General features: G+C 53.5%; 1 protein-coding gene across 2 annotated transcripts in view; it reads right to left on the bottom strand.

Moving 5' to 3' along the window:
- KIAA1671 (KIAA1671 ortholog) overlaps window positions 1-16894 on the bottom strand; it is a 183552-nt gene extending 166658 nt beyond the window's left edge. Inside the window, exon 1 of one of the 2 annotated variants that reach the window (XM_048221395.2) lies at window positions 16844-16894. The gene's annotated coding sequence lies outside the window, so the exon portion shown is untranslated. The remainder of the gene's footprint in view (window positions 1-16843) is intronic. The other variant, XM_048221396.2, reaches the window with a different exon arrangement.
- Between the last annotated feature and the right edge of the window lie 8256 nt (window positions 16895-25150).

Here is a 25150-nt window from a genome sequence, read left to right as displayed (position 1 = left end):
AAACATTAAAATTCAGGTGCTCAACACAATGATTCTATATGTGTTTGTTAATTAATTCATTCATTTGAGAGAGAGAGAACACAAGCAGGAGGAGCAGAGGGAGAAGAGGGAGAATCTCAAGCAGACGCCATGCTGAGCACAGAGCTTGAGGCGGGGCTCGATCTCATAACCCTGAGATCACAGCCTGAGCCAAAACCAAGAGTCAGGCACTCACCTGACTGAGCCACCCAGGCGCCCCAGTGATCCTATATTTGCATATATTGTGAAATGATCACCACAGCAGTTCTAGCTAACATCCATCACCATAGTTACAAACATTGTTTTCTTCTTGTGATGAGACCTTTCAGGATCTATTCTCTGAGCAACGTTCAAATATGCCATACGGTATTAGGAAGTACAGTCATCGTGCTGTACACTGCAGTCCAGGCCTGATTTTACAGCTTTGACCCCCTTCACTCACTTTACCTACCCCCCCAGCCCCCACCTGGCCACCACCCATCTGTTCTCTGTATCTATGAGCTTGGTTTGGTTCTTTTTGTTGGGGGGGGGGAGATTTTTTTAGATTCCACATATAAGTGAAATCATATGGTATTTATCTTTCTCTTATTTCATTGAGCATAATGCCCTCAAGGTCCTTCCATGTCAGAGATGGTGTTCTTTTTTATGGCTGAATAATATTCCCTTGTCTATAGACCACATCTTCTTTATCCACTCAACTACGCATGGACCCATAAGTTGCTCCCATACCTTAACTACTATAAATACTGTTGCAATGAACACGGGCTGCCTGTGTCTTTCTGAATCGGTGTTTTGTTTCCTTCAGATAACTACCCCAAAGTGGAATTGCTGGATCATATCTTTTTTTTTTTTTTGGTAATTGACATATAATTAACAGACAGCATTGTTAGTTTCAGGTGTACAACATAATGATTCCACCATTCCCTACATTACTCAGGGCTCCTCACTGAGTGTAGTAAGGAGCTAAGTGTAGTCCCCAGCTGTCAAAAAATGACATTATTACAGTCTTATTGACTATACTCCCTAGGCTGTACTTTTCACCTCCATGATTTATTTTGTAACTGGTAGTTTGTACCGTTATTTCTATTTTTAATTGTAATTTGAATTTGTATACTTTATTTTTTTTTATGATTTTATTTTTAAGTCCTCTCCACACCCAACGTGAGGCGCGAACTTACAACCCTGAGATCCAGAGTCACAAGCTCCACCGACTGAGCCAACCAGGCACTTTAAATGGAAGAATCGTAGGGTACGTGGATTATATCTCAATAAAACTGCTGTTTAAAAAGGTGAGTCAAGTTCAGGAAGAAGTCAACTGAGGAACAGTCCAGGTGGTACACATACACGAACAAAGCTCAAGGTGAATCAAGAATGACCGGAACTTGGGAAACACTGAAGTGATACATTAGGTCCTCAAAGCACAAGCTAGAGTGGGTTCAAATCCCACCTCCGGAGTGGCCATCGGGGCTAATGACTTTGCCTCTCTGGACCTCAGTGTCGTTATCTGGAAAACAGGAACCAGAGGACTTCCTACCTCCTGGAGCCACCATGTGAACTGAGTGAGTTAACACAGTGTCTGGCGATAGTATCCTAGGGGACAGACAGACAGCAGCATCCTTTCCTGTCACCCCCACGGCTCTGCAAACAAACTGCGGCTCACAGAGGGGATGGGACCTGCCTGAGGTCACAGGCTGGGCAAAGTGGGGCTCGCCCTCTGAACCTCTGTCTTCAACCGCACACAAGTCCCTCCTACCCAGTCAAGAGGCCTCACCCAAGCCTGCCCTGCCCAGGCTGATAAGTCCTTTCCTGAAAGTGAGCCCCACCTGAACCAGACAGGGATTGGCTGATGGCCTGCCAGGTGCCAGGGCCTCCGGGAGCTGCCAAAACTCCCTGTGATCCAGCCCAGCAAGGGACGCGCAGGTGCACAGGGGGAGGGCAGAGGGGCAGGCAGGAGCCCAGCATAGCACGTTCCACTGTTCCAAACGCCAACAGGGCTTCCTACTATTATTATCTGGTCATCACTATTATTCACTCTCCTCCTTGCTATTTTCACCCAGATTTTCTTTGGGACACACCAGTCGTTTATCAAATATTTATCGAGCACACCTACTGTATGCCAGGCAGCGTACTGGGGACAGGACAGTGAATGAGACAGAGCCCCGCCCTCCTGAGGGTTAGAGTCCCATAGGGGAGACAGACATTAGAGAAATAAATACATAGTCCTCAGACTGTAGGTTGGGGTATGTACTAAGAGGGGCAGGAGTGTGTGGTCTGGATGACCCCCTCTTCACTGTCCTCCAGGCTTCCAACCTCCCTCAACCCCAAGTCCATTCTCTGCTCAGCAGTCAGAAGAATCTCTTTAAAACCCAAACCCACATCCTATCACGAAGGGCCTCCACACTTACCATAAACCCCACGTCGCCCTGCACGGTACCTCCCGCCTTGCTTCCTCTGCTCCTTTGGTTCTTCCAGCATTTCCAACCTACCACTGCCTCAGGGCCTTTGCACTTGTCAGTCCTCTGCCCAGAACTCTTCCCCCAGGCTCTTCAGATAGCCCCTTTGTCGCCTGCAGGTCTCAGCTCAAAGTTAATTTCCTCCAAGAGCCATTCCCTTATTCCCATCTAAAACAGATACCTGGGGGCGCCTGCGAGGCTCGATCAGTTAAGCCTCTGACTCTTGATTTTGGCTCAGGTCATCCGCTCGGGGTCGTGAGATTGAGCCCTGCACCGGACTCCTCGCTGGGTATGGAGTCTGCTTGAGATTCTCTCTTTCTCTCTCCCTCTGCCTCCCCGAGTGCTGGCGCACTCTAAAAACTCTAAAAACAACACTCTAAAAACAACACAAAAAAACCAGATACCTAACTTTTATATTACCTTTTATTTTCACCATTGGTCTTACCCACAATCTAAAACTGACTGTCTTGGGGCGCCTGGGTGGCTCAGTCAGTTAAGCATCTGACTCTTGATTTCAGCTCAGGTCATGATCTCAGAGTCGTGAGATGAGTCCTGAGTCGGGCTCATGCTGGGCACGGAGCCTGCTTAAGATTCGCTCTCTTCCTCTCCCTCTGTCTCTCCACCCCGCCCCCCCCAAATAAATAAGTAAAATAAAAAATAAATAAAACTGTCTGTCTTATTAATGGGACCATGTACCCCACTAGAATGTCTGGCCCATAAAGGCACTGAATCCTGCTGTATCCTTAATACAGGGTTGCCTGGAAGACAGCAGGTGCTCGATAAATAGCTGCATGGGAGGGAGGGAGGGAGGGACGGATGAGGAGTAAATAGGTGGGTGAATGGATGTGTGCATACACGGGTACATGGATGGATGGGTGAATGGACAGAAGGATGAATAGGTAGATGGATGGTTATATGGATGCATGAAGTATACACGGATGGACAGACAGATGGGTGGGCAAATTAATGGGTGGGTACATGGATGGACGGATGGATGGATGGACAGATGGATGGTTAGATAGGTAGGAGGAAGGATGGAAGGATGGATGGATGGACAGATGGATGGTTAGATAGGTAGGAGGAAGGATGGAAGGATGGATGGATGGTTAGATAGGTAGGTGGAAGGATGGATGGAAGGATGGATGGATGGATGGATGGAAGGATGGACAGATGGGTCGGTGGACAGAAAAGAATAGGTGGGTAGATATAAGGATGGAGAGGAGAAGGAATGGAAAAGTAGATGGAGGGCAGATGGAAGAATCAACGGAGGACCACGTCCTTTGGGTGGTTCTGACCATGTGTTCATGAGTTCAGGGTCCTGAATTCAAATCTCTCACGACTATGGTTTTCTGAACAGGTGAAATGAAATAAAGCATGGAAAGCATCTAGCAAGGGCTCAATAAACATTAATCCTATTATCTTAGTTATTGTTAAGCACCGTAATATATGTCTTGGTTCACATTTTGGTTGATCTTCGTGGGGTGTTTTGTTGTGTGTGTGTGTTGCTTGTGTTCCACGATGAATCTGGATTGTTTCTGCAATAAGAACCGCCCTCTACAATAATTCTATATTGTTTTTGTAAGAAGAGCCACCCCCACAGTTACACTTAGAGCTTAGCATCTCTCTCCAGCATCATCTCGGGTTTCAGGCCTGGTCCAGCCACCTACCCGACAACTACGCCTCACACTAGACACACTCTGGAAGCTGAAATCCTCCAGGATCACGTTCCCCGTGGAAACACTGTCGAAGAATCCTGTCTGGAGACGGTGGCATGTAAAGGCACAGCCGTGTCAAGGAGACGCCCAGGGCACAGCTCAAGCCAGCAGCACGCAAGGCCAGCTGTCTCCCAACACTGCCTACAAGCCAGACTCCCCCTCTGTGGTCCACCCCCCCCCCCCAAGAAATACAGTTTCTGGCTGCGAATTCAGTACCACATCCCACAAGAAGAGCCAGATTACTCATTCCCAAGTTTGGGAGACATTTGGGATGTGCCAAGCTGTGGGTACAATATCCGATCTGGAGAACCCCAGGGGTACCCCCAGGATTCAGCAGCCATCCTCCAGAGCAGCTGAGGTGGGTGAACGGGGCCTGGGGGACCACTAAAGGGGGACAAGGGACGATGCAAACTAGTAGTGGCTTTTAGGATCAGCCCCAGAAGAAACCCTCCCAGGGGCAGGTGCTCCCAATCACAGACGTTGGGTTGGGGTGTCTGCCTCGCGTACAAGCAGCCCCACAGGGCACCAGGAAAATAAACATAGTGAACCACTATGGCTGCCTGTCATCGACCACTTCCTATGCACGGGATGTTCCATCACACGGTCAAAGGCGTGGAGCTCTGGTTAAACGTATTCTCAACCAGGGGCCCCCGGGGGGCTCAGTCGGTCGAGCTTCCGACTCTTGATTTCCGCCCAGGTCACAATCTCAGGGTCGTGGGATCAAGCCCTGCGTCAGGCTCCCTGCTCAGCGTGGAGTCTGCATGAGATTCTCTCTCTCCCTTCTCCCTCTGTCCCTCCCCTGCTCATGCTCTTTCTCGCTCTCAAATAAATAAATAAAATTGTAAAAAAAAAAAAAAAATACTCCCAAGCAATGCGGAATCAGACGCAAGACAGTAGCATTATTAACAATTTCAACTACCGTTTATTACGAGAATTCCGGCTGACGATCACAGTAAGTACCCAGCACTTTTTGTTACAAACGTCCTAAAGGACAAGCATTGGGAGGAAGCCCTGACTGTGTGCCTGGCTCTGCCAGCAGCCTTCACAGACTGTGGCACAACTGCCTTATAAGGGGGGGGGGACCTCCTACTAGCCCCATTTTACAGACAGGGAAACTGAGGTTCGATCAAGTTGCTTAACTTACCCACGGTCCCAGAGCAAGTCAGGGGTGACATCACTTCCCTCCATGGCTATCACCAACCTGAAACTCACCTCTGAAAACCAGGCCCCGTTAACCCCTTCCTCTCTCTGGCCCTCCAGGTCCTGCTGGCATCCAGGTGACTTCCTAGTTTTCAGACCTTCTTAGAGGTAGGGGCTGACCCTGCCTCTTGTTCCGGGGGTGCTGAGCCCATCCCGAAGCCACAGCTGCAGCCAGGGGAGGAGGAGGAAGCGTTCCTGGTGAGCTCATCTTCCAGGGGCCACTTCCAGCCCCAGGGACCATCAAGCTGCTTTAACTTGGATAACACCCAGGCCTCCGTGGGGACAGGAAACATCCCTGAGCGATAAGGATCAGGACTGGCTTGTAAGAGCATCCAGAACGCTTTGTGTGGGCCAACACACCCGGCCCAAGCCCCATCCTGAGCAGCCCCCATCTCTGACATGAAATGGAGCAGCACGGGGCACTCCCTGGAGGAGGTGGTCTTCGGGTCCCCGCAGCCTAATGTCCAAATCCACCAGCTGTACGCTGCAACATTCCTAGAAAGGGGCTCACCGCTCAACCCCAGGAAAAAACACACATACATATAAAATGATTGCTAGAGAAATCACACGCTTGCTGTGTGCCAGGCACCTCTAATCCCTTCACATACATTAACTCACCGAATCCTCACGCAGCCTCCCTTTACAGAGGAGAAACGGAGGCTCGGAGAGGGGACGTGGCCTGCCTAAGGTCACACAGCTAGGAGGTCCCAGAGCCAGGATTTGAACCAAACCAGCTGAGAATAAAGCCAACGTTCTGAAACCCAAGACATGGTGCTGACAGCTTTCAATCATCGGTTCGTACACACGGTGTGACTGCCACGCCTAGAAATCATACTTCAGAATATTACCACTGGTTATCTTTACAAGTGGGGTTACAACAGTTTTATCTCCTCCTTCTGGGTTATCTGTATTCCTAAGTGTTCCACAGTGAAAATAATGTATTATAATATAAACGTATATAATGTGTGTTATAATAAGGACAAAGCGAGGATAAAAATTACTAATTTGGAAAATGAAATGAGAGTCACGTAACAAGCAGTAATCTCAAGCCACCACGTGCCAGGCGAGGGCAGCCGAATAAGGCAGAAGGACCCACCAAGTGTAACTACAAAGGTACGAGAACCCCGCAGTACATCGGAGAGAGGCATGCACATGGTGGGGGCCTCACCTAACAGCGCCACCCACCCCCCCAACGGGACAGCATGGACAGCAACTCGCTTTGCACCCCACGTTCATCCGAGTGACCTCGCTGAGAGCTCCCCCCCCCCAGGCTGGGAGGCAGGCAACGGCATCCCCATTCCACAGGTGTGAACACTGAGGCACAGAAGGGAAGTCACGCCCGTGGCTGGGGACCCAACAGCCAGAGCCGCATGGCTCCAAACCCGGACAGTGCCTTCAGGCTGCTGCCGCCATTCATGGAAGAGCCACCTTTCGGGGGTGACTCAGGCCTCAGAACAGGAACTGGGTGACACCCACGGAGCCCCCGCGGAAGCCCAGGCAACCCCGACTAAAGCCAGGGCAGATGGCTCACACTTGTGCTGCTGGGTCAGCCAGCACGCTGGGCATTCCAAAAATTCCTCCGAAGCTTTTTCCTGCCCCCCCCTTTTTCCAACAAAACCCCCATTTTTAATGAACCAAAAGAAGGAAAAGCAGAGGGGCTGTGATTAAGGCCTGTGGACAAAGGCGATCCTGGGAGGCTTGACGGCCTTTCCAGGGTTAGTGCCGACAGTAACCGGGCACCTGTCGCCTCTCCAAGAAGAAGGCGGTCTGCTAGTTGCCAACACTTCCCCTCTCATCCAAATCCCGAGTGCATCACGGGAAACCGTTTGGCTGCAAAGCTGACAGAAGGGCGACCAGGAGAACCGTGCCCCCGGGGCCCCCAATCCCCATCACAGCCCTGAGCACACCTCTCTCCGCCTCCTCTTCTCTCTCCCCTGAGAGGGCAGGGACCCAGCACAGGCCCTGGTATACAGTGGGTGCTTAATAAATAACAAAGATGGAAAAGATCAACTGTCCCAGGGGAAAAAAGGGAGCACTGCACTGAAATTCTCAGGGGAGGGACGGTATTTCCCACAGGGTCAGCGGAAGATGGGGAGAAGGCATCGGGCTGCCTTGAGCGTTATTATAGGGAGTCTGGGTTTGCAGGAGACAGGCCTGAGTTCAAATCCAGACTCTGCCACTTCTACCTCAAGCTGAGTGAGCAAGAGGCTCTGGGAGCTACCCAGCCAGTTCCCCTTCCCCAGTGAAAGAGGCCCAGAGAGGGAAAGGGGCTCACCCAAGGACACACAGCAGAGTAGCTGGCATGAGAACCCAGAGTCCTGACTTCTGGCTCAAAACTCACTCTACTACACTCTGTGTTCTCTCCCATGACCTAGGATCCCTTCACATGCCAAGTACAGTCCCTGGCGTGCAGGTAATCAGTTCCAGAAACAAAGGCAGGAGTTTCCAGGGCTGGGGCCTAAAATGAAAGAAACGATCGTGGGCAGCTTCCCAGGCCAAAGGGCCCTGGGAGTTCCCCCACCAGTGACGGCCGGCCCAGGGCCCAGGGCCCCCGGCAGCGCTCCGCGGGCACAGCGCCCACCGAGGCCCAGCCTTCATGTCCGGGCAGGTCGGCCAGTGCCAGTTCACACGGTGACCTCAGTGTCCCCAACGTGCCCACTGGCATCTCCTTCTGCGGGAGACCCCGCACACCCCGAGTTTCCTTCCCTCCCCGGGCAAACAGGCTGGTCCCAGAAAGGGCTTTGGTCACTGAGGACACAAAACAAAAAGAAAAGAATTATAAACAGTTGGCGGAGAGCTGCAGCCTGACCCGGAGCCTTTGAAAGTACAGCTGGACACCACCCACGATGGCGACATTCACACACGAAGGGGCTCCGGTGTGTCCTGCCTGCCACTAGCTGCCAACGGGGTGGGAGGGGCAGGCACCCCGCCTCTCAGAGGCTCAGCTTCCTCATCCGTAAAATGGGAACGACACTAACACCTGTCTTCATAGGCCGAAGAAGGGATTCCGTAAAGGATGAGATAAAATACTGCACCGACCCACGTGTCCGTCCGAGGAGCTGGAATATAGGAAGCAGTCAATCCAAGCTAACTGCTGTTTCTGATTATAGCTCCTGTTACTATTTCTGCTGCCACCACCAGCAAGAGAGATTTGGATCGTGATTTATAAAGCAAGTCCTTGGCGTGTCTTACACACATTTGTTTTAAAGACCCTAAGGTGATCTTTTTGGGGGGAAGGGTTCCCGTCTTTCCAGGGCCTACTACGTGCAGGAAGCTTTCTATGGTTTTCTTACCCAGTCCCACAAGGACCTCACGGGGAAAATCTTAGCATTTTCTTTCTGCAGAGGAGGACTGAGACTCAGAGAGGCCAAGTCACTTGTCCAAAGTCATACAGCAATGACGTGATGGAGAGGGGACAGAATGCTGGGACTGTCCAGCTCTGTCCTGCTTCACCACCAGGGAGGTGGCGGGGGGTGGGAGGTCAGGACCCAGGCGCTACAGTCAGGCTTCCTGGATCTCGACTCACCCTTCCCAGGAGGGACCCTGGGCATGCGACTCCCTCTTTGAGCCTCAGTTTTCTCTTCTGTAAAATGGGGCCATGAGAATCAAAGGAAACACAGATGAGCACATGCCTAGGAGAGAACGAATGCTCTCTACTTCTTGGTTTTATTTTACTCTAAATAACAGCACTGTTCTCAAAAGCCGAGTCTCAGCAAGGAGAAGAAAGGCAGCCTACAGTCATCAACCCCAAACGTCTTTTTTTAAAAAAAGATTTTATTTATTTTGGGGGGGGGAGCATGCACAAGCAGGGGGAAGGGCAGGGGGAGAAGGAGAGGGAGAGAATCCCAAGTAGGCTCTCCACTGAGCATGGAGCCCGATGTGAGGCTCGATCTCACAACCCTGAGATCATGACCTCAGCCAAAACCGAGAGACACTTAACCGACTGAGCACCTGGGTGCCCCAACCCCAAACTTCTGAGGGCACAGAGGCCCGGGCTGAAAGCCACCAGGCTCACACAGGTCAAAGACTAGCCTTTCGTGCCTCCAGTGACACCTTGGCCCATCTGAGACTCACCTTACAGATGAGGAAACGCTCAGAGAGGTGAAGCAACCTGCGTGGGGTCACACAGGAATCCCATGCACGGGGCACCCCAGAACCTCTACCTACCCCACCCAATTTCCTTCGGAAACCCACCCCTGACACCCAGCAGAAGCCCCTATAAACGGGACCCATTAACAGACAGCCCTCCAACTGCAGCAAAGGGGGCAGAGGTCCCAGAAACATCCCTTTCCTCACCCCTTGCCCCAAGGCCCTGCGGGTTCCCAGGACCAGAAGCAACCCCCCTGGGCCTTTGTGGACTAAGAATAACACGAGATAATAATGCAGATAATGCTGACGCACGTACATTCATTAGCACGCGCCATGTATTTCCCCAGTGAATGAGGCAGACGCTAGTATTACTCCCATTTTACAGATGAGGAAACTAAGGCACAAAGGGTTTAACTGCCAGGCCCTAAGTCACACAGCTGGAGAGTGGTGGCGCTGCAGTTTGAACCCAGGCAGTCTGAATGCAGATTCCCCACAATATTCCCAAGGGGTACTGGGAATATCCCATTCTGCAGAATTCCACATTCCACCCCAGTCTGGACCACATCAGCTCCACACTCACAGGCACCAGCGGCAGTGTGGCCACGTCATGCCAAGTGACGCACAGCCCTTCTTGCTAACGGTCACAAGCGTGGACCCTACACCCACTTTACAGACGGGAAAACTGAGGCTCAGAGAGGTCATGAGACTGGTGGAAGGTCACTGGTGGAAGGGCCAGAGCTGGGATCTGATTGGAAATCTGACCCCTCCAGAGCCTCCCCTGGCCTCACAGGCTGCAGGTACCACAGCCTGAGGAACTGTAAACCAAATCCAAAGCAAAAATCAATCAAGGGGCGCCTGGGTGGGATGGCCGGTTAAGTGTCCAATTCTTGATTTCAGTTCAGGGTCGTGGGATCGAGCCCCGTGTCTGAGCCTGCTTAAGACCCTCTCTCCCTCTGCCCTTCCTCCTGTGCGCACGCTCTCTCTCTCTCTCAAATAAATAAATAAATCTTTAAAAAAAATCAATCAAGACAATGGTGCCTCACCTTCACACCTCACATCACAGACACGAGATACCTGCTTCCGCAACGTCGTGCTTGAGTTTCACAGCAGCTCTGCCAGACAGGGCACATTATGCCCATTTTCCAGATGGGGAAACTAAGGCTCACGCACGTGCACCACCTCTTTGGGGTCATCAACTCTAACCAGGTCTCCTCCTGCAGAGAGAGCCCTGCTGAAACCTGATTGTGACGGGCTGTGTCACTGCTCGGGAAACATACTCCCTCCCTCTCAGCCGCCGTCGGGGGAGTACATGTCTTCGTGCCTGACGTTGGGCTCGGCCGTGTGACTTGCTTGTACCAACACAGAGCAGAAGGAACACCGCCCGAGTTCCTAGAAGAGACGTTCTGACACACCACAGGTTCCCACTGAACTCCCGAGCGTCTGCCGTCCACCAGAGAAAAGCCACTGCCCATCGGTCTGGTTATCAAGATGAAGATACGTGGGGCAGACACGCACCCAACTCAAAGCCTGATGTCCAGCCTGCCCCCCAAAACCCAGCCAAGTTCAGCGGAGTCATCTGCTGACCCGAGAGCATGAAACAAATGGTTCACTATTAAAGTCGAGAACTTGGAAGGAACTTGGGAGATGCTCGTTACACAGTATTATCACAGGAAAACGGGACTAATACACAGCCACCTATCTCTAGGGGGAAGCAGGTGGACTTGTGTGTACAATGGGCAAGTCTCTTCCAGGACACGGCCCCAGAAGGCTGGATTCAAACCCAAGGGCTGCGAAATGTGCTGCCTGCAGGAATGATCACCCTCCCTACAGTCACCCCAAATGCTACCCCGTGACCACCAGTAAGACGGAGCCATCCACCGTTCCCTCCCCCTGAAATGCACCAACTGGCTTGCTCCCCCCCTCAGCCTCAGGAGGAATATGAAGCGTTCAACAGCTCAGGAGGGAAACGGGGCAGGTGAGATCCACACCCCAAACCCCCTTTACTCCAACAGCTCCACACCCTGGAATCTGCCGTCTGATCGGAAGGCAGGAAGTGCGCAAACACACAGAACAGCGATGTCTATGACACCCCTGGGCGTCACAGCAAAAACCAAGCCACTCAACGCCCATCCACAGGGGATCCGTCCGGTAACCAACAGCGCCTTCAGGGGTTGGGGTATTATTCAGCTTTTTAAAGAGTAGGGTCAGTCAACACATTCTGAAATGGGAAAGGATCCAAATCTATTTTTAATTTATGTGTGAAATTCTTTGTTTTATCATCGCTGTTGTTAAAAGAGTATGTCTACACGTACGGATTCATTGTTTCTTCCACCACCGTCTGCAGAGCAAACAAGATAGATAGGGTCTCTGCCTTCTCGGAGCATAAAGTCTAGAGGCGGAGGAGGTCAAGGGTAACGACTCCACTACAACACGTAACAAGCACAGTAACAATCAAGGCATACTGAGCACCGACCACGTGCCAGGCCCTTCTCTTTACTCTGCACAAAAACCCTCAGAAGGAAGACCCGCGATTTAGCCCTGGTCACTAACGAGGACGCTGGGGCTCAGAGAGGTTACATCACCTGCCCAGGGTCACGCAGCCGGTAAGTGGCAAAACCAAGATTCAATTCCTTCCATGTGGCTCCAGAGTGAACGTAAAAATAACCAATAATAGAATGTGACAAGGACTGGCGCGGGGAACTCACTTGTCACTTAATATCATTTTGCCATCTTTGGCGTACTGGTGTGTTACATATTACTTTCACAATAGAAATATACATACAGCGTACCTACGTACGTCACTTCTGCCTTAGTGATGTAAATGTCCCAAGATCACGCTTTGGGGACATATTTATATTCTTAATAGAGACAAGGCTGTAGCAGACTTCAAAGGTCATCTAATGAGCAATGAACTGACAGAGCCGTGATACGAAGCAGACGCAGAAGTCAATCCGTGATCATTTGCATACGTGTCTCCCCTGACCTCCCCGCCACTTTTTCCTCCACTTTTTCCTCCCCCCTGATTGAGCAAATTCCTGAGGAGTGGATTCCTGAGGGCAGAGGCTCTTTTGAATTGCCCACATATAACGCTCAATAAAATATTCATCACATTGAAGGGGGAAAATGTGGGTGTATTTACGTGTGTGTGTCCCTCAACTGAATCAGTGTGTCGGCGTCCTTTTAAATGACAGGAGTTTGAAAGCGGGAGTGGATAGGACTCCCGGAGCCTCAGCTTCATAAACTGCAAAACCAACTGTCCCCAAACAGGCATCGCCCAGATTTGTTGTGAAAAATTAAAAAAAAAAAGAACAAAGAGTTTAGCCCAGAGCCCAGCACAGATGAGGGCTTCGGTGAACAGCGGGTATTCTGATGTGCTCTGTGCTTTACTTACATTCCCTCCAACTGTCCCATTTTACAGAGGAAGAAACTGAGGTTTTACGAGGGAAGCGGCTTGTCTGGGGTCACAGTCCTTTCTGCCTCGGTGAGTGGGGTAAGGAATACTGAACTTCTAGACAGGGATCTTCCTGCCCTCTTTTCTTTCTTTCTTTTTTTTTTTTTTAATTTATTCATTTGAGAGAGAGGGAGAGAGAGAGAGCACGATTGGGGGGAGGGGCAGAGGAAGTGGGAGGGGCAGAGGGAGCGGGAGAAGCAGACTCCCCACTGAGCAGGGAGCCAATGCGGGGCTCAATCCCAGGACCCAGGATCATGACCTGAGCTGAGGACAGACGCTGAACCAACTGAGCCACCCAGGCACCCCCTTCCTGCCCTTTTTTATATCCCAAACCTGGCAAAACCTTCCTGCTTGGGTATTTAGGGAGTGGCAGAGGGTGTAAAGAGAATTTCTATTCCCGATGGTCTTTCATTCATTCAGCACGCTCTGTGCTCTGGGCTTACCAATTAGCACGCAATTCTCCAGTTGAGCTATGCCTTTGCCTGGGCTGCTCCTTCTGCCTGGAATGTCCTCCCCTTGCCTCCTACTCATCCTTCAAGACTCAGCTCAAGTGTCACCTGCAGCTGCCCCGCCCCCCACGCCCCACCCCCACACACACCAGGTTGGGAGAGGCGCTCCCTGCCTGTAACACATCCTGATGACAAGCCAAAATGACAATTATACCCATGACTTAATGAGCGTGGACCAGTGCACACACTGTGCCTGGCACTTCTATGTACTGCTTCCCCGAACTCACGAAACAACCCCGTGAGTGAGGGGAAGAGCCTATCGTGAGCCCATTTTACAGATGAGGAAGTTGAGTCTCAAAATGAGTATGATGCCCAAGACCACAGCCAGGAGAGGCATGGCCAGGATATGCCCCCAGTAACCCCAGCCCCACCCCGGGCTCCCTCTTTTCTATCCCCGTCTCCTCCTGGAAGCCTGCCTGGGTTTACCCTGCTGCAAGCTGATTCAGCCTCACCACCCTGGGGCTTCTCTACTCCACCTCACAGATTCCAAACATCCACAAGCTGCAAGTTGGAAACAAGTTCAAATCCCTGCTCCACCACGGTGACTGGCAAAGACCTTGCCACATTATGCAGTCCTGCATCTGTGAAATGGGAATAACGAGCCCCGCTCCCTCCCACGGGAAGGTGGCAAGTACAAGCGTGAAGTCCCAAGGATGTGGATGTTTATGACCATCCCTGGGCAGGCAGCGCAGGGGCGCTCAGCAAGGTCTGCTGAATTGGATGGAATCCTGGTGCGATCTTCAGGCCATGGCCCCCAGGGGGGTTCCTCCTCCCGAGACACTGCTCCGCCTCCAGGAAGGGGGTCTTCAACTATGTGCCTCTCAAGTTTGGACAAACACCACCTCTCATCTGGATTTTTCTAGCAGCTTCTTACTGGCTTCTGAGCCTCCTCCTAAGAGCAAGACAAGCTTCCCAAAACACACATCTGACCCTCTCCCACAGAGAAACTTCCGCAGCACCCCACAGCCCTGGAATAAAGTCCAAACCCCTGCGAATGGTTGACCTGGCCCCGGCCAGCATCTCCTGCCAACGCCCCATGCTCCCTCCTGCGTTCAGGCCGTTCTGTTCCCTTTTCCTGGCCCATCACACCATCCTCTTCCCACTGGCAAGCTCTCCAAAAAACTAAACCCCCTGACCCCCACCCCTCCCCCTGCCAGAAGGGAGGCATCACCCCCTCTGCCCATTATCAGAACTCTCCGCTCTAGACAACTGCCTCCTTTCACCAGGCTTTACCCCTCAACGTCGTAACTGCTGGCCTCCTCTTTGACACAATGGCTTGAAACAGTTATTGCACGTACGTATGTATGCATGCATGAGGCACATTTAAAATATTTCGCGGGGGTTCTTTTTCTGAATTGGTCAAAGATGTACTCTGGAGATGCTGTGAAGGAAGATAGGCTCAGGGCCGGACAGTGGGCCATTCCATCCTCCTGTCAAGGTCAGCCTTGAATAAAAGCCCCCGGGGACCTCCAAGTGAGGGGGGCGTCCTCCACCCCCAGAATCTGGGGTGAGGGTTGCAACCCCAACAGCAAGTCAGCACTGAGCTGCCACAGTGGATTGCTGGAATGTGATGCCAGGAGGACAGATGCTACGTGGCCCTGTGTCTGCGACATAGTAGGTGCTCAAGACGCACACTGGTTGACGAAGGAGCGCCCTCACACGCCCCCAGGCGCCCAGACACCGTGGCGGATCCCTGCACTCCTCTCAGGTAACGGCACCCTTGTCCAGCATATAAATCCTTTAAAAACGATTCCCCTACAACCACCAAGACCAGGGCTAGCGTCCCTTGGGAACTGTCCCAGGGATGAGACGCCAGGGTCTAGAGGTGAGTGCATGTTTGTCCAGGAGCCTCCACGGATTAGGAAAACGAAAGCTGAGCCAAGGGAGAAGCCTCGTCCAAGTGCCCTGGTTACTGATTAGCCAAACCCCAGAGCTTCTCCCTGCAAGGAGGATCCCAGGGGCAATAAACCCCTCCGGAGGAAAGATCCAGTTAACTCTCTCTCTAATCCTGCAGCTTAAAAAGACAGCGAGCGGCCTTTCTGGAGCTTTCCCCGGATCCTGTAAGGGAAGTGCAGGGGATGGGACCTGGGAAAGAAAGGGCCACAGAACGAGGGCCCACTACTATTGACAGAGCCCCTACCTGTTTCATACCTATCACACCTATTAGTCCTGCCGGCCACTCGAACACGGAGCACTTTGACCCCCCAATCCCACCCCATTTTGCCCAGAGGGGACACTGGGCTCAGAGAGGTTAAGTGTTTTGCCCAAGGTCACAAAGAAGCTGCAGAAGAAAAAGCTATTTCTTTGTGCAACAGGTACAGCCCTTCCCCTTCCAGAAGGTAATGGCTGCTCCCGGCTAGAGAAAGTTCAGTCCCGGCCGGCAGGAAGCCCAGGCCACCTAAGGCGGCGCGCGGAGGTCACACACCCCGCTACAGGACGGGAGCAGGGTTTCAGGGCGCGGCGCCCCGGCTCCGAAGCCTGTGTGTGCCAGGAGGGTGTGGAAAGGTCGGGGCGCGGGTGGGGGTTAGGGGGCTACTTCCCTTCCCGAGGGCCCCGCCTGTGGCCCAGAGCGGCGCCGCCAGCGGGATGAGGGCCATCCGAGCCTGCCCAGGAGCAGGGGGACCGAGCCTTAATCCCATCAGGGCGCCTCAGCCCAGGGAAGGCGCAGGGAGGGGAGCGCAGGCCCCGCGGGAAGGGCGCGTCCGGAGCCCCGGAGCCCCGGAGCCCGAGGGGCCCCGCGCGCCGCTCTCTCCGCCACCCCCGCTGCCCGCAGGATCCTCTCGCCCCGGGCTCGGCCTCGCCGGGCACCCCCGCTTCCCGGTGCCCACCTCCGGGCCTCCAACCCGCACGGACGTCCAGATCCTAGCCGCTCCAGGCTGGGTACCCGATCTTCAGCGATCCCCCAGCTCCAAGCCACCAGATCTCCTCTCGGAATCCACTGCCAAGGCTCGGACAAGCGTGGGGGGGTTGGGGTGGGGGGTGGGGATCAACTGGCTCCCAGTCTCCAATCACCGACCCCCGCCACCCCCAAGCTGGATATCGAGTGGAACCTCAGGCCGCCGGTGCCCAATGCACTCCTGGGATCGGCTCCCAAGTCTTCAGCCTGGTGGTGCGGGATCCATTGGCTGCCCTGTGCGGGATCTTCCCGCGGGATCCACTCCCAAGTCTCGGGAGACAGATCCCTAGGCTCGCAAATCGGGATCCCCCCTCCACGCAGACCCAAAGCCGGGGGAGATCCACCGGGTCCCCACCTCTTTCCCGGCCAACTTTGCCAACTTTTCTCCCGGGGCCTCAGCCGAGCAGAAACTTGGCGGCCATCGCCCACCGCCGCCTCCCCAGCCCCTTCCCGGACCGGGCATTGGGGGCAGACAGCCCGCCCCCACAGCCGGCGGCCGCCGCACAACCTACCCTGCAGCCGCCGCCGCCTGCCCGCGCCGCGCCGCCACCTGCCCGCAGCCCGCGGCACCTGCCCGCGCCGCGGCGGCCCCGCGCAGCCTAGCCTGCTGGGGGCGGGGCCTCGGGCGGGGAAGCGCCCCCCGTCGCCATGGGAACTGCGGCCGGCGGCGCCTGCGCGGAAGGGCCCGGGGCGGAGCGCGGCCGGCAGGAGCGGCGAGCACCCGCAGGCTCCTAGGCCTGGGGACTATCTCGCGGGTCAGAGGTCGCGAGCGCGGCGGGGTCACTCTTCCCGGAAGCGCTCCGGCCCTGCGACCGCGACCCCGCAGCGCGCGACTCCGAACGTGCTCGTGGTCGGGGCCGGGGTTCCCAGGACGACCCCCAGACCTCGGCCGGGGTCCCCCGCCACGGGTGCCGGCCTGCCGTCGGGCCTGCGCTCCCGAGAGCCTAAGGCAGCCCAGGAACTCAGGAGGCGCTGGGTAAAGACTCGCCCATTGAATCGTGCGGGCTGCGGGCGCCCGCCGGGGAGCAGGCGGGGTCTGCGCGAGGCGCTCGCGCCCCCTCGTGGCGGGCAGGGGCACTGCACCGCGGGCGTGGCGGGAAGCTGTTCCCTGCACTGGGGGGTGCCTACTGTGTGGGGTGGCTGCTGCCATTGTGTTGTGGTGGGAGCCAGGGGTATAAAGACTTGGGGACAAGTTGAGCGACTCATAGGGAAGTTGCCCCTAAACAAGAAAATGCCTGTATTGCTATCTTTCACTCATTTCATGCCATACATCTTTATTAAACACCTACTGTATGCTGGGTGCTGAGCGCCCAGTGCTAAAGCAGCTAGCAATATCCGGGCTCCTGTAGAACTTACAGACACTTAAAAAATAATTGCACAAGTAAGTTGAATTGCACTGGTGACACGGCCTCCTAAGGAAATGCACTGGGCATGAATAATGGAGGTCCTAAAATCATGTGCACTTATTGTAAATCAGACCTCAAAAAAGGTAGAGAGAGAGAGAAAACATCACACTGTGGCTTTGGGAGAATTGGTGGGAAGCTCTCTTGCCTCAATCATTAATAGAACCCAACTCAGTGGCTTTTAATATGACTACACCCCTAGGGTAGGAGACAAAATGGTTGCATTGAAAGTTAAAATCTGTCAAAATCCACGTTTCAGCACGGGGTTTTACAAAACAGCTGTATGTTCTAGGAGCAAAGGCAAATGATTGTTTATTGTCTGCTGCCTTCTCTAAAGCTCCTGGAAGCAGAGACTTTAGTCTCTTTTGTTCACTCCTGATTCCCAGAACCTAGGCACGGCTTGGCACATAGTAAGCACTCAATACATATTGAGCGCAATAAATATTAGGTTAAAAGCATGAATGACCAACAGCTGACAGCGTATCATCTGCTCCCTCTCCTCTCTAACCTTATAAGGACTCCCCGTCTCTCCAGGGCAAATCTTGATTAACTGGAATGTGTGGACTGAGGGTTTTTAACTGACTGTTTCGTGTTTCTCAGCTCCCAGACCTCTTAGTACTCCATCTCCTCTCTATCCCAGAGTGTAAGCACCAGAGGGGAGAAGACAGTCCTCCTCCTGCCACCACCCGCAGAACCCCGAAACCCAGGCGTATCCCCAGCTCTGACCAGCCCTCCCCAAATCTTTGCCCCAAGAGATGCCCAGCCCCAGTCCAGCGTCAGCCCTTCAGCCTCTACCAAGCTTTGAGGAAATCCCAGAAGTGCCAAACTACAACTCCCAGAGTGCTCCTGGCCTCAAGAGGGGGAGGAGTGCCTGATTCAGCCCTTCAGCCGATTTCCCCCTGCATTCCTATATCCTCCCATCCAGGTGAGAGGCTGCCAGCCAGCACACACCCAGAGATTATGCCCTGACCAAAGAGGTGTCAGGTTGTACATTGTTTCCAGAGCCAACACTCCCACCCCTCCTCCCAGCTCTGGCTTTTCTCTTCCTGGGGATTGAGGACAATGCCACCCAGGGACTTTCCCAGAACCCCTTCTCTGCGATCTGCCCCTCCTCCAGGAAGCCTGTCCTGATTTGGCAGCTCTACCCAACAGAACTTTCTGCAATGATGGCGATGTTTTATATCTATACTGGCCAACATCAGCCACAGCTGGCTACCGAGCACTTGAAATGCTGCCAGTGGGACTGAGGAACTGAATTTTAAATTGTATTTAAATTAATTTATTTTTTTAATTTCTTTTTTTTTTAAGATTTTATTTATTTGACAGAGAGAGACACAGCGAGAGAGGGAACACAAGCAGGGGGAGTGGGAGAGGGAGAAGCAGGCTCCCCGCTGAGCAGGGAGCCTGATGCCGGGCTTGATCCCAGGACCCTGGGATCATGACCTGAGCCGATGGCAGACGCTTAACCAACTGAGCCACCCAGGTGCCCCATAATTTTAATTAATTTAAATCTAGCCACATGTGGCTGCGGCTACCTTATTGCACAGTAGAGTTCTAGAACTCACACCCTCCTTGGCAAAGACCATATTCATGCATTTTCATTAGTTCATACTTACCCATTTTGTTTCTCTTGTAATTTGCCTGCTTCTTGACAGTGAGGGCCAGTATATTTTTGAAATGTGTTCTCTTACCACCAGGCCTTTGCCCATGCCGTGCCCTCTGTCTGGAACTCTTCACCCTTCACCTGCCCATCATCTGTAACAACTATATATCCTTCAGATCTTTAACATCACCTCCTCTGAGAAGCCACCTCCGATTACCACCCCTGACTACCATACCGCGGCCTAAAGCACCAATCACACTGTAGTGCCCAATTCCCTGCCTTACTTTCTAGACCGTGAGCTCCTTGGAAGCAGAGACAAGCACAAAATTGATACTCAATAAATATCCATGGAATTCAGTGTTGAATAAATGGTTTCCCATGACACGATTCAGTGCCTGGTTCACAGCAATGCTACTAATGAAAACTAGCATAGGTTGAAGCAAGTACTTGGCCTGCACTGTCTCATTAAGTGCCACCACGATCCTATTAGAGATCCTCTATTATTATCTACCTTTTACTGACTCGGCATCTGAAGCTCAGAGAGGTTAAGTAACTGGCTCGAGGTCACACAGCAGAGCATCTCAGTCTGCGTTCCCTGAGGCAGAAGTTACTGACACATCCTGGGGATGGAATCCCAGCCACAAAGTGAAGGAAAGGGACTCTGAGAGGCAGGGAAAGAGCGTGAGCCGACACAACACGTGCGTCATGGGGTCGGCCACAGCTGCTTCCAGAAACAGCTGGGAGTCGCAGCACTCGGGGCGTCTCCAGAGAAGCCACGGGAAGGCAAGGACTTCCTCTGCTGCCACAGCCCAGCTCGGGTCCACCGTTAGTCACGGGTGGGTCCAGCTGCCCCTCGCTTCTGGCTTGTGTCACCTGAGCCTCCCGGCAGCCACGAGGGAAGCCAGTTCTGGAAGGAGAAGCACCAGCGTCCCCGGCTGCCAAGGGTCTGGTTCCGTCAGCAGGGACCGACAGCTGGGACCTGGGGAAGGCTGGTCCAGCCCTCAGCCACGTCACTGCAGGCTGAGCTGGCCCGGTGGCTGCAGCAACTGACCCGGGGCCACCTGCAGGGGGAGGTGAGCCGAGGCTGGAGCGCGGCAGGGGCAGCGGGGTGGCTGGGGAGGACGCCGCTGAGCACACCTGAAAAGGTGCACCTGCCAAGCCTGATACCGCCGGTAAACATCAGAGCTGGGATTCAGATCCAGTTCGGACCAACTCCAAAGCCCTTCAGCAAATATTGATGGAGGAACTGGGTGACTGAGTGAGTGGAAGAATCCCTAGCAATAGTCTACTCCAGATGCCCCCATTTTACAGGTAAAGAAACTGAGGTCCAGAGAGGCGGAGTTGCCCTGACCAAGGTCACACTAAGTGCCGGTGGCAGAGCTGGGACTTGAGCGCCGGCCTCAGACTTCACTCATGCTTCCTGCACTTACCTTCCTGGGCCGTCATGCTTCCTCCAGCACCAGCGGCCCTGTGGTCATTTGTCATGGCAGCATTCATAGCATGAGAGCAATGTCTCTGGTTCTCACCTGCCCAGCAGCCGTTCCCCATCCTCAGCTAACAGTTTTCCTCCCGGAAACCACCCTATCCCCCACCTGTAGTCCATGTAGTTCCAGTGGGGTGAAACTTGGGACCTGCCTACCCTATCCCCACCCCAATCCCATACCCCCAATCCTAGGGCACGTGACTTAAGTCTGGCCAATCAGAGCATCCCATCTTGCTGCCCATAATGATTGGTTTATGGTGGGCATATGACCTGAGCTTGTCCCTTGAGAGTTTGTCACCACATTTGCAGCAACTATGTGCAAAGAGAAGCTTTCTTTTCTTGGATTGCTTTCCTTTGGCCTCAGAAGGTCAGCCAGAAGCCAGCACTGTGAGAAAGAATCTGCCTGAGACTGAAGCCAACCCAGCAGAAAACAGAGCTGAGAGATGGGAGGAAAGAGAGGTCCTGAAGATATTGCTTGTTCACCTGGATCCAGCTGTGCCTGAAGCTGTATCATAGAATTTTTAGTTCAGTAAACCAATAAATTTCTCATTTCTACTTGAACCAGTTGGAGTTGCACCTGCATCATTAATAGCAAAAGACAAGACAAGCACCTACCCTGTGCCAAGTCTTACGCCAGATGCTAAGGATGAAGATTTTCAGATCCCGTGCCCACTTTCGGGAAGTTCACAGCCTGTAGAGAAGATCCTCAAGTCCCAGGGAAATATGTAAGTCGGTTCCCTGGACTAGAATTACCAAGGCAGAAAGGCGAGCACAGTGCCAAGAATTTCAACAACTGGTGTTTAACTGGAGAGGAGTTAATCCCTATTCATCCCTTCTCCTACCGAGGAAACACCATACCCTTACCCCATTCCGATGTGGGGCTGGCTTTTCCCGCTTTGCCCAGCCCATCCAGCAGCCTGGAGTGAGAGACTGTTGATTTAAGGAACTGGGAAGATACACACACACAACACACACGCACACAACTCAGACCAGCTTATCACCCACCTGGGCTTTAGTCGCCAACCCGAGTGTTTCCTTCAAAGGGAAGGAGACATTTTACAAGGTCATAGACTTATGTCCGAAGCTGGAGCCTGAGCAGAAGAGACCGCACTGGAAGCTCTTGCCCGGAAGTGTGGTGAGTCTGGAGGGAAGAATCTGAAGGGGGGAGAGGAGAATGTATTGTCCAGGGGCCGTCGTGAGCTTCAGGGGCCCATGAACCCCTGAAATGACATATGCGTGTGTCTGTGTGCGTGTGCAAGCCTGCATGGGGAATGCAGCCGTAGTTTTAAATCATGGTTTCAGAGGAATCTGTCACCTCCTGGAGGTAAGTCCCGTGGTCTAGACCATGGCCTCCTTTCGTAGGTAGGTGTTTTAGTCTGCTCCGGCGGCTGTGAGGAAGCCCCACAGGCTGAGTGACTTGTCAACCACAAACACTCCTCTGCCCCCGTTCTGGAGGCTGCGAATTCCAAGATCAAGACGCAGGCAGACGTGGCGTCTGGTGAGAGCGCACCTGCCAGTCTTCCCACCGCCTTCCTCTCTCTGTGTCCTCCCGCGGCAGAAGGGGTGAGGGAGCGCCCCGGGGCCTCCTTTACGAGGGCACAAATGCCTTCATGAGGGCCCCACCCTCACGACCTCCTCACCTCCCCAAGGCCCCACGTGCCCATACCATGAGCTCGGGGGTTAGGATTTCAACATACGAGTCTGGGGGCACCACACCTTCGGCCCACTGCGTCGCACCCTTTGCCTCGCTCGCCCGGCCGGGTTGTAGCACAGCCAGGCCAGAAGCAGAAGTCTGGCTTACCTGGGAGAAGAGAAAGGGGTCCAAGTCCAGCTCCAGCGCAGTCCCAGCTGGCCCAGCAGCTCTCAGCCTGGCTGTCCCCTGCCCCCCTGCCCCCGGGCTGGGTCAGGTGCCCCTCCTCTCTGCTGGTGCCCAGCATTGCCCTGAGCTTTCTCTCGGCCCGAAGGTGCGCCGTCCCCATCTGTTGATTGACGGCTTGGGAAAACGCACGTCCGAAACTTCAGTTAGGCTACGTCACGTTCAGATACCTCTTCCTCCCCTCACACCTGCTCCTCCCAGAGCGTCCCCAAATCAGCAGCGGCAGCTCCCCCATCCCAGGTACCGAGGGAAAAAGCCCTGGAGGCCTCCTCACACTCCGTCTAATTCATAAGCACGTCCAGGTAGCTTGACCTTTGACCTTCAGCAGAGCTCCAGACTCTGCTCCTTTCCCCTTCCCTCGCTCTCGGCTCACCCATCTGGTCCACCCTTGTCTCGCACCTGACGGACTAAAGTTGGTAACTACTTCTCCCTCCTTCTCTCTTCTGCCTGGTTCTCCGCTCAGCAGCCAGAGTGAACATTTTATTTAATTAAAATTAATTATTTTTTAGAGAGGGAGAGAGGGAATGGGGGAGGGCAGAGGGAGAGGGAATCTTAAGCAGGCTCCATACTGAGCGTGGAGTTGGATGCAGGGCCCCATCTCATGACCTGAGCTGAAATCACCAGTTGGACGCTTCAGCGACTGAGCCACCCCGGTGCCCCCAGAGTGATCTTTTGAAAACACAGGACAGGTCGCCACACTCCTGCTCAGGCCTACCCACAGATTCTGCATCTCACTCAGAAATTAAAAGCCAAAGATCTTCTTTGCCAGCAAGGCCCTCCACGACTCCCCTTCCCCCAGCTTCTTTTCTTCCTGAAACTTGCCAAGCCCATGCTCACCACAGGGCCTTTGCACCTTACCTCCCACTGCCTGGAATATTCCTCCCCCACGAATCCACATGGCTTCCTCCTTCAGCTCCTGCCCAAAGGTCACCTTCTCGTGGTTTCCCCTGACCTCTCCAACCACTCGGCACCTCCCTTCCCTGCTTCATCTTTCTCTACGGCATTTATTAACGTCCAGCATCTTATAGGCTGACTTGTTTATGTTCTTCCTGTCTTGCTTTCCTTCTAGAGTAGAAGCTCTGTGAGGACCGAAGTTGCGTCTGTTTTCCTCACTACTAAACCTGCAACACCTTGAACACTTCCAGGAACGTAACAGATACTCAATAAATATTTGTTGAATAGACGGATGGCTGGATGGACAGACAGACCCTATTGTTCTAACCTGTTGGTCTGTGTTGCCCACAAAACCGTAAACTCCTAGAGGGCGCAGACAACGCTCTGTTCACTACTGTGTCCACGAGGGGCACATCGGGCTGGGCACATCGGAGTTCAATGAACAAATGATCCACCCCTTTGGTTCACAGATAAGGACATGGAAGCCAGGAAAAAGAAAGGGACTTGGCTGCGGGGACATACCGAAGCACGAGCAGCCCCTCCCCCTGCCAAGTCCCGTCACTCCACCTGCTATGGCCGACTTTGGCTCCTCCGGGACCATGCAAGCTCCCTGGCCAGTTCAGGTGGGGGCCCCGACCGTGGACAGCCCAGGAACGTGCTGCGTATGCATCTGGCTTGTAAACTAACCTTTTACTCTCACCTGGGGCTCAGGTCGGAAGCCCAATTGCCTGAGTTTGAGTGCCTGCTTTACTCTTCCTTCCTGTTTTACCACTAACTTCCTGAGCCTTCCTTTTTGTATTCTGTAAAACTGGGAACTCTGGGGCACCTGGGACACTCCGTCGGTGAAGCATCTGCCTTCGGCTCAGGTCATGATCTCAGGGTCCTGGGATCGAGCCCCACATCAGGCTCCCTGATTCTGCCTCCGCCTCTGTCCCAACCCCCTGCCCGTGTTAGTTCTCGCTCTCTCTCTCTCCCTTGCTCGCTCGCTCTCAGATAAGCTTTTAAAAATCTTTTAAAATCAAACTGGGAACTCTGATAAGAGCACCTGCCCTGGAGTGGCCAGGAGGCTTACAGGAAGCCGGGCACTGCAAGTATTTCCGATGGGGCTTGGTGAGTGGTCCCTCGTCCTTGACCGCCATCAACAGTTAAATGCAGAGCTGGCAGAGGAGAAAAGGTTCAGTCCCTTTCAAGCTTCCCTTAGGTGGATTCCAGCTAATGGGAGTCCGCCCGGATGTGGTTTCAGGTTATAATGCCTCATTTAGGTTTCTGGGCACCTGGACGGTCGGCGTGATTTTCCCTTGTGACATTGAGGACATTATCTGGAGAACAAAACGCCTTTCAAGGTCAGAAACGCCTGGAGAGGCACAGGGGCAGCCGGAGAGATGCAAAAATCATGGGCCTCAGCTGGCTCTGGGCTCCCCGGCTTCCTGGCTGGAATTACACCCCTCGGGATCCTGCCCAACCCCCAGGAGAGGCTGATTTTGGTGTAGGAATAAAAGACTCCATCCGCGTTCACTCAAGGGGCTGCATCTCACCGCCGGCTAGCAGCCACCAGGTTTC

The sequence above is a fragment of the Ursus arctos genome, unplaced genomic scaffold (assembly GCF_023065955.2).
Source record: "Ursus arctos isolate Adak ecotype North America unplaced genomic scaffold, UrsArc2.0 scaffold_34, whole genome shotgun sequence".
NCBI classification, from domain to species: Eukaryota; Metazoa; Chordata; class Mammalia; order Carnivora; family Ursidae; genus Ursus; species Ursus arctos.
Note: the sequence above shows the minus strand (reverse complement) of the source record. Positions and strands in the feature narration are given on the sequence as shown.